The 11,966-nt window shown below is 37.6% G+C and overlaps 1 long non-coding RNA gene across 2 annotated transcripts; it reads left to right on the top strand.

Annotated features, from left to right (window-relative positions):
* Nucleotides 1-1,614: 1,614 nt before the first annotated feature.
* Nucleotides 1,615-4,921, top strand: LOC143347523 (uncharacterized). 2 transcript variants are annotated; one of them, XR_013080613.1, is made up of 2 exons: nt 1,615-3,313; nt 4,202-4,921. It is a non-coding gene; the product is annotated as an uncharacterized LOC143347523 (long non-coding RNA). The 2 variants fall into 2 exon arrangements; XR_013080614.1 differs by having other exon boundaries at nt 1,615-3,254.
* The last annotated feature ends 7,045 nt before the right edge of the window (nt 4,922-11,966 follow it).

Here is an 11,966-nt window from a genome sequence, read left to right on the forward strand (position 1 = left end):
CCCCGCGGACGCCAATGGCGAAGTCCTCGTCAGTCAGCTCTGCCCCCTTGCGAGCTGCTCACACTGTCGAGGACTTTTTCGCGGATCGCCCTGTCCTTGAACTTACCGCGACAAGTTCGTTTTCTCGCCGCCGTGCTTTCGGGATTCGCCCATCGCAAAACGTGAACCGGACGCGACCACGATCACGGATTATTTATTAACCGGGAAGAAAGGGTAGAAAGCACGGTATCGGCCAGTGATGTATCATGGTTCGTAAAGTGAAAGCGAAAGATTCAACGAAACGGATGTAGACGCATGAGAGCGCAAGAGGAAGGGCGAGGAAGAAGACAGTGTTTACGAAGTTGAACGATAAATTTCTCTGGGACTCTAAATCCCCATTAATAAGCATTGTTTGCATTTTTAAATATTAAAATCCTGCAATCCGTGCAGGAGTTATGATTTTTTAAACATACATATGACATTTCAGGGTTACAAACAGTTATGGTCAGACATTATATTTTCAGTAATGAATTTTTTTCTCGAAAGTGAGTAGGATTTCAGGAGTATGTCTGTTTACCAAAAATGATTGTAATTTATTCCTGCAACTAAGCATAATTTTTTCAGAACGATATGAAAATTTTTTTTTCGCCGAAAAATTTAGGCAGCTATCCCCTGTCGTTTTTTCTTATAAATTCGTTTTTCATTTTTAGTAATTTTGTTTTTTCCGCTAGAATCTCCCATTAAAATTTTTTCCAGGGGTGGCCGAATACCCTATATGTCTCTTGTACCTTAACACAACTTTTGCAAATTACTAAAACTTTAAAAATACTTTTGATATAACCTTCATCCTCTACCAGTGTTTTAACAAAAGTGTCTAATTTTATGGGAGTACTTTTATTATACAAAGCGTTATACACTACAATTAGTAACCTATTACGTACAAAGATTTTCTGTAAGACTCGAGAATTTACCCTCTCGCCTTCCCAGCATCTGTCTAGGATTAAGTGGATTCAATTTGTTGAAGCAACGTGACTGCTCACAGCTAACAGAAATCCTAGGGAACACGGATCTTTTTGGGTATCGCTCTTGATACCTGGATATGGGAAACACACAGCTGAAGCGAATAAATTAGTGACAAATTAAGAGTTTCTATGATCCTGCGCTGGCACCGAAAAATTTGAATTTCCAAAGCATAAAAAGCTACGTCTGCCTCGAGGGTACGGCGGACTAAGTTGCAAGACGATACTTGAGAAAACCCAGAGACACTGCGTCGGATGTTTAGCAGTAAATTTCTGGAAGAGTGTTTCAGAATGGCGCAAGCAAATGCCACCTAAATAGAGAGAGGAACGTATCTTTTCAGTTCGAAGACAAAAACCAGGATCCTGGAGTTAGGCAAACGTTCCGCGCGGTTTCTCGCGCAGTTGGGAGCGCATGATGTTTGGACTTTGTGTCGAGTGGGTAGAAACTGCGGTTAGAAAACCTTAGAAACAGCTTTAAAAACATTGCAAATTGACACGAACATGCCTTCTGCTTTCTGCTCGTCAATAGTTACATTTCACTCGTCTCCAGTTGTCTCGTACCCGCATTACTGAATCCCAGATACTCAAAAATGGTACGAAACGTAATTTTGTATTCTTGAAAAACTAATTGGCTTTGGTCACTTTCCTCTATTAATGTTTTATCAATTATGCAATAAATAAGGGTGCATTGTTGGAATCGTACCTAAGCTATCAGTTTCAATCAGAGGTTTCCCATAGGTTAATGTTATCCCCATTAATGTTGTCTAACGAAGAGAATCGATAGGTGATCTTATCTGACACAACTTTCTTTTCCCACCATTGAAGTTTCATTAGTCGGGGAGATCAGAGACAAGAGTCTCTCCCTGCTGTCGAAAGTGTTCGATCGTGCTTGATTCGCTGATTGCCGACGAGGTTCGTTTAAGTTGGATGTAGGCTGGTCCCGAAAGCAGCCGTCTTCGATCTGGCCCTCGCGAAACTCGCGGTCGATTAGGTGGAAAACATCGAGGATTCTTTTAACGAAGAGAAGAGGCTCTCGCGAGAAATGGGATAACGAAGGGTATTATTGTTATTGGAATATTTTAAATTAATTAAACCAACGTTTGCGTCCCAGTTCATTAACGCCAAGACAATTACAGGATTGTTTCTTTCGTTATAAATCACCGCGAACGCGCACGAAACTTCTCGACGAAGATCCGCCGAAGTAATAACGATGAATTCGAAAAAAGTTTCGCATCGATTAGAGTCCTCGCGATTCATCGTTTTTCTCGAGATAAACTGACGCCCGGAGTCTTTAATATTCCCGACGCGCAGCGTTCCACGGAGCATTTAATGGGCAAAACTTTTTGTATTAACAATCTTTCTTTTGTCATTGTTCCTGTTTTTGTTGCAAATGCTGATGTTCTGTTTGTTACCGTAAAAATGGAAGATTAAGAAATATACGCTACCGGTCCATGAAACATCGAATATTTCGCTAACTCGTCTTGGAAAATGTAAATTAACGCTAGATTTACGGGCATTAATTGCATATAGATATGAGAAGTGACGGTGATAAATTTTTGACAATTTTTAAAATTGAAATCTTTTCAGATTAAATACCGAGTGACTCGTAATGGAAATATTTTTCGATGGAAATTCAGTGAATCTATACGCTGACTAATGAATGTTCACCTTTACTAATTTCATTAACGAATGTATACTTTAATGTTTTCGATTCATATTCGTTAATGAAAATGTACGTTCGCTGCTCGCCTGCGGATATTTAGCTTGAATATTTATGCGTGCATGTATTCAGGTTAACAATTTTTTACATAAAATGTACAATATATTTGCTTTGTCTGATTCTATTAACGAAACAATAAATTAATTACAATAAATGCAGGTTGCAAAGTATACATGTGGTAAACTTAAAATATAAATTTATTTTAAAAAGAATATAAAATTAATGGTTAACGGAGCAAAATAAATATAAAAACAATTTCACCGAATCCAATTAGTAAATGGAAACAAACACTATAGAATGTATACACAGACGAGAAAATGTGAATGCCTTGAAATAAACGAGTATTTAAAACAACGTTCACGGATGAGACACGCGAAGGTGTACGGTCTCTAGTAATTGTACAGAACGAAATTTTTACATTCACGGTGTCATATACGAGTAGAACTCGACAGGCAGAGAGGATGTAAATCTATCGCCATTAGGGGGAAAAAGGCTTAAATATGACAAAGTGGCCGCTTCGTAGTTACGACTTACAGGTACCACTAACGACCCTTCTATCCCCGTTTGCGGCTTCCTGTCCTTTCAAAACTCTCAGGTAATAAATTATAGAGTATCACGGAGCTTCCTTTTAGGCGTTCTTTTTTACGTGTCGCGCAGGAAAATTAATTTTTAATAATTTATGTAGGGGTCATTCCACGTCAAATCGATCATATTTTCGAGCCCGATGCCTGGCAAAATTTGATGAAATTTAAATATAATGTATTCCACGTAAAATTGGGGGGTGGATTAAGGACGAACATCACGATAACAGCTTCGAAGAAATCTTTTTATTAAAATTTTGAATCTATCTTGAGATTTTTTGTTCGACCAAATTGTTACAGAGATAAACCCACGAACGACCAACTGTTTTCAAATTCGTACGTATCGTACGTAATTCTAACTTTTATTTCATACAAATTCGTAACCAGCAACACGATGATTTGTGCCATTCTCCGAAACTTTCCGCGGCCTACAAACGTGCTTCAATTTCGCCAAAATCCTTGACATCGAGTGCAGAAAATGATCGATTTGGCGTGGAATGACCCGTGGATAATTCGCGCTCGATGTAATCGAAACTATCGGTACGATGGTTCCTATCTGTCTACGACAACGAATCGTTTAATTAATGGAACGTCGTTTACACTTTCATCCAGGATAGAAAATGAAATTTGAATAATGCATTGCCGTGAACTATGCAATATTCGATCGAACCAATTTTCATTAAAAATCAATATTTACGGAGTTATCGAAGTCCTCACTGCTAGCGAGTCCTCACGAGTGTGCTAATATAATGAAAACTTCCAAACAGTTCGCCGATTCGATCCTTTTAAATGTATCATTTTGTGGATGCAGAAATGGTGTCAAATTTTTATCTAGAGAGACTGATAATATTTAATGTATCATTAATGGATTTAAGAGAATTAAAACTGGCGTTTCGTTTCAGACCTGCTAGCGGATTATTCAATAAGCTCAGCGTCTTATATACGTCTAAAAAATTTTAGGAAGGATCTGCTAACAGTGAGACGAATTTCGCCAAGAGTAAAAATGCTAAGAGTATTATTACAAGAAAATATAAATACACCGAACATCTTTTAATACGGAATGATTTGATCGGGTGGTTACATAAAGGCGCAGAGAGTAAATTTCTGTACAAGCGGCAGCAATCATCAGAATGTTAATAAGTATGACTTACCAAGAGTATCTATATCGAAGAGCTGAATAATACAGAAACGGAATTGAGGAGAATGCTGCACGATGCTTACTCAGACAGTTATTTCGGTTACAAACCGAGTAGAGGATATAAACGCGGAAGATCGCAAATAGAAACGTAGAAATAGTCTTCGCAGAAGAAAATTTGAAAGCGAACGAAAAGTAGTGGTGAAAAATTATTATGATTCTCATTACCGTATCGTTTTCACTACGCGTATCATCGAACGGAGAACACTTTATAGTAGAATGAATGCAATAGTCTATAGATAGATAGTTTCGTTACGTAAGGGCAAAATACAGTCGATGGCTGTTTTTAAACCTTACCTTAAAGAAATCCACAAATTAAAATATAAATGCGGAAGATTGCAAACGTAAATCTAGAATTACTTTCCGACGCGATGGAGAACTTGAAACTGACCGAAAGGTAATCGAATAAATTATTATCGTTATTAAACAGAGTTTTCATTTCTTTCGTTCGTCCAACAAACACCGTAGAATTAATTTAATTCTTTATTATCAACGTTTCGACCATGAAATTCTTTTTATTTTCTTATAACCGTCCGTTTTCACTTGTGCCGGAGATCGATTTACGTAAACCTCCCCAAATATCGACTCGAAGGGGTGGTATTTTTATTTTCCGTACACCATGATGAATTATCGACGGCCTGCTCTTGACTTTGTTTCGTAGCTGACAACGACGATCTGTCTTCCGATTCGATACAATGTCCACGGTGTTCTGGTTCCTGTGCAGTTTGCGGTTGCGAGCGTACGCGGTCGCCTGCCAAAATGACACAGATTCATAATTAAATGTTGAATTATTATCGGTCGGTTCGACCGCCGGGCGCTATTAGTTTGAATTGTCACGAAATTCTGCGTTGCTGCCGATTTAGCGACATTGGTTAAATAACAACCATCCGGGGATTAGAATTTCGTTTCTATTCACTGGGAAATATGGAGGACGGACAGCGAGAGTTCGAGCTACAGAGCTACGACCGCCCAAGCTTTATTCGCACGGAATTTCCGGCTGGCATACATTCGATCGGATTCTCGACGCGATCCGACGTTTCATAATGTAGGCATACTTTTTTGGAACACGTTATATGAGATCCATTACAATATTATAATATAGCTGAATGCGATGCAATGTAAATTTTATTATTTTTACTAATATACGTGTACTAAGGAAGAACCATTATTATTCTTTATAAGGAATACAATTATGAAGCTCGCGATGTTCTTTAATATTGATCTGTTCACTGATGAGGAATAGGTGGTCGATCGAGCACTTGTGAGAGAGCAAGGTTGAGGCCTAGCCCTCTGTTGACTAGTGCGAGAACTGTCGCTGGCTATACACTTATTAAATTTTAAATGTTTCACCCCGTATCGTAATTTTGATTATTCTATTTAAAATACTGCCATGCTCATGATGCTTCATTTGTATGTTTTCTATTTATACTAAAAATGAAGTGAATTAGTAAATCGAATATTATACCAACAAACGCTACAAATCAAACATCTCTGATTGTAAATTTAAACCTATAATTTTTCTTCAACGTTATTTTCATTTATGAGTTTTTATGAACTATATTCTGTACAACGTTTCCATCTTGATAAAGTGAAACGAATTTTGTCCGAGAGGAATTCTTTTCGCAGTTATTACGTTTCCAGCTACAGAACTTTTTCAACGGAGCGTCAAGAAGCAGAAATATATAGAAAACATTTCGCTAATTTTGTTACGAAAGGAACCTTATTTAGTTTTCACAATATGGGTCACTCCGTCGAATCGTCGGAATAAAAATATTCGAAGAAGTGATTTTCGAATAGTAATATTCAAATATCAATATTTGAATACTCGAATAGTTAATACTTTATCCGCAGAATTGAAATACGTCTGAAATATTTGAAAATTAAATTATTCGAACGGTCTTGGCCCTCGAATGATAGCAAACGAGAACCCTAGTCGTTGTTAGGTATCTGACTCACGCGTATGGTTCCCTAAAAATAAAACGTACCGTTCAATGACTAAGAAGTCTATGTTACGATCGCGAACCGGATGTGCATGTTCTGTGACCTTTAATACGAACTTCGACATCACGTTCTTCGTAAACAAATTCTTCACCGAGTTGAAGTTTGAAGCTCCGAAGAAGCAAATGCGTTCCACCCTAATAATAACCAGTTATTATTACCAATATTTACTTTGGGCTGTATTCGCTTGTTCCTGACATTGAGAATTCAAAAATTTTTTAAATCGTATTCACAAGATGTCACGACTCGACGTGTGAGGTTGCATTCGATTCTAACATTTAAAAAAGAGTCACGGTACGATCCGCGAGTTTTGTTTCTAATTTTAGGTGGAACGTTTCGTCGCGATCGATGAAATTATACGCGACGCGTCGACCACCAGCGTGATCGACGCGTTTCTTCGACGTTGGCGATCCTCGAATCGTTTCTGGCAGCTGAGAACGACACCGTGACCAGTGATTTTGGAAGCTTCGTAATGCTGCTTACAGCATTGATCTTGGCATTAGCGTCGCACCAGACTCGCGAGCCGCCTTCAGAATTTTAAGACTCTTTCGTACAGGCGTGTCAGGTCAATTAGCACTTCTCTACGTGTCTAGGATCGAAAAGAAACTAATTGCAATGGAAACGACCAAGAGGGTACATTTATTCGGATACTTCGAACAAACTGTTTTCCCCAATTCTTATGCAGGGGTGCACGCAATTGAAACATAAGTTGGCGCACGGTCATCTGCCAGACCTTCAATTTATTTATTTATACTTTATACCGGCTCAAGGTTGTGGAAAACGAAATTTCATCCGGGAGACAAAATATATTTTCTACGGGGTCGTTTCTTCAAACGAATTAATATATAATTTAGAATGAATAATATTTGTAAAAAAAGTACTGTTCTTGAAGCTTGCCTTGATCAATAATGTTTGACCAAGAAATTCCTAAACACCAGTACCATTTTGTAAACGTTAAAACATCAAAATTTTGTATGAAATCTGAAAGAAATTTTATTTTCAAACTTGAAGAAAGGTATCGATGTAAACGTGCACTCACAAAAATACAGAGAAAAATTTTTACAATTAATAAACTATCAAAAAAAATCGTGAAAGAAATATTAATAGATCGCATCGCGTGTTTAACACGGTTGCTTTGGGATATTGGAGCGGGTCGTTCGCGTATCGCAGGGAGAAGAAAAGCGTTGCGATTAATTAAATGCAACGGGTGAATAGAAGCCGCGACGAGCAAGAAGCTGTTAAGAAAATCCTGAATCCTCGAAGTTTTCAGGCGGGTGTAATAATTCACGGCGTGGTTGACTGATAAATTAATGTTTACGCGCGATATTTCCGCGAACGTTTAATCCATTCCGTGATATCGGGTCTCGCGAAGGAAACTTTCGTCGACTATGAAATAATTTCCCAGCCACTTAACGTGATTAGCGTTGCAATTTCGAGATGAAGTTTCGCCTACGTAGCACATTAATCGTTTCGGGTGTCTTGATAAAATGAACGGCCACACCTCATAGTGAATCGCAAGACGAATGCGCGCGTCACACGTCGGGAAGATATTTTTCGATGATAGCCATTTTTGGTACTGGTTCGAAAAAGAGAAAACTCTTGTGACGGATGTCCAAAATGTCTATATTTTCACTACTATTGTGTATCAATTGTAATTTTCTGTACACGAACCAGAGATAAAGATAATTACAAACTCGGTTAAGAGATCACGCATGTAGCCAATCACGTAAGAACATTGTGTCTAATATGAACGCACGATGGAGTAGAACGGGACAAAAATATGGGACTCTGAAAGCAATTTCCAATGAGAAACTCATTTCTGAAGTGCCCTATATAACATCCTAAGAAGAATGGACTATAAACACATAAATTTAGAACTCCTTAGAGTGAACTTTTAGAATCTTCTAAACTTTAACCGTGCAATATCTTTTTTTAATCCCAATCCTGTTATAGATGTTGTTTCTCAGCATTTCTATAGAAATTTCTTCGATAAATTAGTATTTTTTTTGCGAAGAAAAGAAGAAACAGCTATCATTAACGTCGTTCGGAGCAATAAATTCGAAGGAGAATGCCTTTTTCAAAATTTTTGAGTAGAGAATCCCCTTAATGTTCGATCGAAGTGTATGGTATATAAATCAAGCGAAATTTGCTTTAGAAATTACGCCCGGAAATAATTTATACGGCACTGGCTCGTCGGGGTAAAAATTCGCGGTCCAAGTGACATTCAATATATCATCGAACGGGATAGCAAATTTATTCGTCTTTGGATCTCCATCCATCGCGCAATATTCGCGCATGAAATCACGGGAGCGCGAACTACATTTTCTACGTAATTCTCGTTTGGTTTATGAGTTATGCAATAGCTCTTTGTGCACGACAAAACCAAACTATTTGACGATGAAATTTTGAAACTCCAGAATGTTGTTAATCGCGCATAATTGAAAGTTGTAACACGATAACGTTTATGGCTTCGTTATTTTGTTAATTTTCGGGAATTTGGCGTGTAACCTTTGGTACAAGGATCGAAATAGTCGTGGAGTCTAGCGTGCTAAATTTTATACTAGAATTTCAAGCAATATTTCAAACATAACCATTGAATTTTATGACAAATCGTAATCCCTTTTTCGTTCAATAAATCCGACCCACTCTTTCAACAAAGCTATTATTCCATCACTATAAAACATTTTCGACTTTCCATTTAAAATGTTATTCAATATATTACGTTGATATTTTTATATTTTTTACCCACTGAAAAGTGTTGCATACACATACATAAAATAAGTGGCAATCGAGTGGGGGCATTATTTGTTGAATAAAGTAGACGCGACAAAATTTCACAACTAGATTCACCGTAATTTCTTATTACTTTTTGCCACGATGTTATTTAAGATAGGATTAAACATCATAGATTGCATAGAATTTGCAACAAATCAAAATAAAAAGTTCTTGATCCGTACGAATTTGCATTGTAATAAATACTGGACACTGTTCGATGATAGATTACGTTACATGGATCTCGACGCGTGGATTTGTTTTATTTTATGATAATATCACTTTTATATCGAAAATTCTGAGATAAGCGTTTCCACGGTACTGCAAGAACAGTCATAAGAAAAGTTTCTACGGGTGAACAGTATTTTTCTTAAAAAAATATCCCAAGGACAGATACAAGGTTTAATAGAAAAAGTTAACTGTATAAAGAAATTCCATCAAACTCGATTTTGATGAAACTTTGCAAGTTTGTAGAGCGTCCAAAAATAAATCGTACGTATTCCTTTTTAACGACGGTAAGCTAAGTTTGAGAGGCTACTGCCTTCCAAGATTTCACACCCTAATGCAATTCTAAAAAATATTCGACGTACGAGGAAATCTTTTAATCAAATTCTACAGAATTATAGAAAATAACGTTGCTAAATAGAATTAATAAAAAAATAAAAGAATCAATTTTATCTATAAACGTATCTGAAAAGACGATACGGTGGACTATTTTTATTTTGAAATCGCAATGAGTCTCGCGAACGGAGTAAATAAACGCGAAGAGTAATGAGGACGTTTCGTCGTTTCGTTCGAGCTTTACCAATTTGTAAAGCGATCCCGAAGCTTTTAAACGCTACGGTTAATTTCGCGTCATCGCTCACGCGTGCAACGCCGATCGTCGCAGATTGTGCCAATAAATCACCTGTTCCTTTTTACCCGGCTAAATCCCCCGATTCGCGAGTTTTATCGCCTGTTCGATTTGTTCATCTGTCGTCGCCGAGACGGTGAACTGAAATCAACCCTGTGGACCACGCGTTCCTTCGTTTCAGCAAATTTACCTTTCCCCGATTTTCTTTGCCTTTCCAGGGAAGGAAATTCAGGGCAAATAAGTTTACGTGTTTCGACGGTACGCGAGGGGTATGAAATTAGAAATTCCGAGGTAAACGTAGAACTCGCGATCGCTGTTACGCGTCGTGCTTTGCGTCTACCACGTATATTGCTTCAAGAATATTTCGTGCTCGTCAGAATCTCAACTTTTTTCTCGTCCTTATCCCAGTATTTTTGGACGAAATTTTTCGCGAGATTCAAGCTCGACGGGAACTTTCGAAATTTCGTTCGTTACATTATTAATCAAGGAAAAAGATTTCTCGTATCATTCCTTTTTGATTATGAAGAAATAATTGGATCACGTAAAAATGATACAATGAAAAAGAAGAGAAAAATTCAATGGATAAAAATGAAAAGAATTAGTCATTTGAATCACTTTATAAGTGAAATTCTACGAATGAAAAATTGTAGAAATTACGAGGAATGTTTTTGTCTGTCGAAGCAATTAAGAATTGGAAATATTCAAAATTCTGATATTCCCAATTTCGACAATGAGTTCCAGGGAAATGCAGAGCAAACAATCAATATTTTTGTCCGGAGTTCCGAAGGCACGTTATTCGATTGCAAGTTTCCTTCTTTCGACAAACTGCTACTTCATCCGGCCATATTCAGTCGAGTTTTCGAACGAACACGGGGGAAAATGCTGTTCGTGTTTCCGCCTTGCGGATCTTTCTTTTTAGAGTTTAGAGCGTAACACCGAGAAAGGTTTCTGGAGAAGTTACTCTCGAAGGATTATCATCAATTTCCATTCGAGCCGGATTTTCGACGCGATCCTTTTCGGGAAAAGCTGAGAGCACTCGACGGATCCGTCATTGTCTGGAACAAGAAATTCACCGGGGTGACTTATCGCAGCAATTGCAAAGCACGACGTCGACGTCGACAATGGACATTGTACGGAATACCTCTCTACTTGTTTCGTGGTAAATGGGTGCACGACCCGAGACAAAGGGCATTCAGATCGACCAGACGCGTATACACGCGCGATCCCATCACAAAGAAAACTAACATCGTCCAACGATACGTTTAATCGCGAAAAGTCTCAACCACAAAAGGTCGCGTTGACGCGTCGGTTGCCAGACCAAACCCCTCAAATTGTCCATGAAAACGAAACTCTGTTTTTAGACAACTGACAACTAGCAATTTGTCATGGAACTTATTTTTACAGCCACGAGAGTCCCATCTAGATTTATTTTCTCTAATATCTAATCTTCAGAATTAATTTTTTCACCTTCTCAATAAAAAATCATAAGTTAGTGCTTTCCCTAAACAGTTTAAATTTAACGAAACAAAATAGTATCATAGTGGACGTAAACTATCTCGTTCGCGTTATAAGAGTCAACGAAAAGTTTATGGAATATTTACTGTCTGAATTTCTGCAATGTGTTGTAATAAATGTTTTGAACGTTTCAAGCCGTATTATATCTGCTGTCCAAACAAACGTGTTGTTAAGGTCGCCATAATTGGCATCGTTCCACAGATGGAAATCGAATAAAATATATATATTCTCAAAATATATAAGTCTGGCTACAAATCCTGAATAAAAACTAAAAAGTATAATGTAACAATGTGACAGAATCTCGAAGAAGGTTTCTGAAATTATACCATTTTTT

This window comes from Colletes latitarsis, chromosome 11, assembly GCF_051014445.1.
Source record: "Colletes latitarsis isolate SP2378_abdomen chromosome 11, iyColLati1, whole genome shotgun sequence".
NCBI classification, from domain to species: Eukaryota; Metazoa; Arthropoda; class Insecta; order Hymenoptera; family Colletidae; genus Colletes; species Colletes latitarsis.